Source organism: Callithrix jacchus, chromosome 8, assembly GCF_049354715.1.
Source record: "Callithrix jacchus isolate 240 chromosome 8, calJac240_pri, whole genome shotgun sequence".
In the NCBI taxonomy this organism is placed as follows: Eukaryota; Metazoa; Chordata; class Mammalia; order Primates; family Cebidae; genus Callithrix; species Callithrix jacchus.
In genome coordinates, this window is record NC_133509.1 from 138,149,934 (window position 1) to 138,152,099 (window position 2,166).

Here is a 2,166-nt window from a genome sequence, read left to right on the forward strand (position 1 = left end):
CTATCATGAAAATAGAAAAGTACCAGGAGCAGACTTGAGCTGGGCAGGAACATGAAATTAAACAAATGTATCCGTGTTTAAAAAAAGATTCGAATTCAAACTTGGAAGGATACAGTATCTGAAAATAAAAAGGTTTCTAGCTGGCAGGGAGGTAGAAGAGACCCCTGAAAATAATTGTCTGAGACCTGGAATCTAGACCAGCTCTTCCTAAAGCAGCCCAGATCTTACTCATGGTTTCTCTTTTGAAAAACAGGGTTGGGACCAAAAGGCTTTCCATGTCCCTTCCAGATCTAAGCGTCTCTCACTCTGGGTGAGACGCAGGCTGGGTGCGGTGGCTCACGCCCGTAATCCTACCACTTCAGGAGGCTGAAGCAGGCGAATCACCTGAGCTCAGGAGTTCCAAGACCAGGAAAACATGATAAAACCCTATCTCTACTTAAAATACAAAAAATTAGCCAGGCAGGCCAGGCATGGTGGCTCACACCTGTAATCCCAGCACTTTGGGAGACCAAGGCAGGTGGATCACCTGAGGTCAGGTGTTCAAGACCAGCCTGGCCAACATGATGAGACCCGTCACTACTAAAAATATAAAAATTAGCCAGGCATGGTGGTGCATGCCAGTAATCCCAGCTACTCAGGAGGCTGAGGCAGGAGAATTGCTCGAACCCGGGAGGTGGAGGCTGCAGTGAGCTGACATTGCACCACTGCATCCCAGTCTGGGAGACGGAGTGAGACTGTCTGAAAACAAACAAACAAAATTTTAAAAATAAAATAAAAAAGTAAAGCAAAAATTGCAAACCGGTGGCCTACTGGCCAGCTAAAACCCCTCAATGTTTTGTTTCGGCTGCATGGAGCTTTGTTCCCTAACTGAATAGAAATGCCGCTAAATTGAGGCCCTCCAGTTTGCCACGATCACTGCCGTTCCTTACTGCCTTGCCCCAGCCTGCTTCCCGTTTTGCCATCACCTGCTCTGCCCTGAAGGACTCAGGCTTGGGACTGCTGCGCTATGAGGTGAAGGGATTTCCATCACTGCACCTGATCTCATTCCCACTTAACCCGACTGATAGACGATGTCAGTTTACTTTGGTTTCTACCTGATAGCTGAGCAAATTTCAAGGCTTTACAATGTGGAGGGGGCGGGCACCCTGTAGAGTACTATCACCCCTATTACACAGGACACTAACAGCTCAAAACGCAGAGACGTCTTCAAAGTCACAGAGTTAGCAAGTCAGAGAGTTGAAATAATTTCCATTGCCAAAGAAATATTTAATTTGAAAAATCTGAAAAGATATAAACTGAAAACAAATTTTGTATATGTATATGATTACAATTAATATTTATGATACATCACGTTTAATTGCAAAAATGTGAGCTTTTTATATATTCACCATTTTGTATATATTTGCTATTTTTTTAAGAGAGGTGGGTCTCACTATGTTGCCCAGGTCAGACAGAAGTGGCTGTTCCCAGGCATGATCATAACACACTACAGCCTTGAACTCCTGGGCTCAAGTGACCTCCTGCCTCGGCCTCCCAAGTAGCTGGGACTGTAGGTGAATAACACCATGCCCCACTTTTATGTTGTATATATTTGGACATAGTCACTTACTCTATTATTGTAGGGTACTGGCTTTTTGTTATTGTGGTAAAATAACAATTAAAATTTACCATTTTAACCATTTTTAAGTGTACAGTTCAGTGGCATTAAATATATTTACATTTTTGTTCAACTCTCACCACCACTAATCTCCAGAAGTTCTTCATCTTATAAAACTGAGAGTCCGAAACACTGAACCACAACTCCCTCCAGCCCCTGCTCCAGTCTACTTGCTGTCTCTGTGAATCTGCCTGCTCTAGGTACTTCATCCTAGCAGAATTCCATAGTATTTCTCCTTTTGTAACTGGCTTACTTCCCTTAGTTTCACCGATGAACCTTGAAGACATTATGCTGAGGGAAATAGACCCGTCATGGCTTTACATTCTGACTGTGATTTGAAAGCAGCAAAGGTGTGTGTTAAAAATGGCTATGAACTTTGCAGATGCCTAGCAAGAGAGCATGGGATGTGAAGGACCCAGCCCGGAAGGCTTCCTTCTGCACGAAATACCCAAACATACAAGTAGCCTTTATGAGCTGAACTAAAAAAAGGATTTCTGAGCACAGGCTCC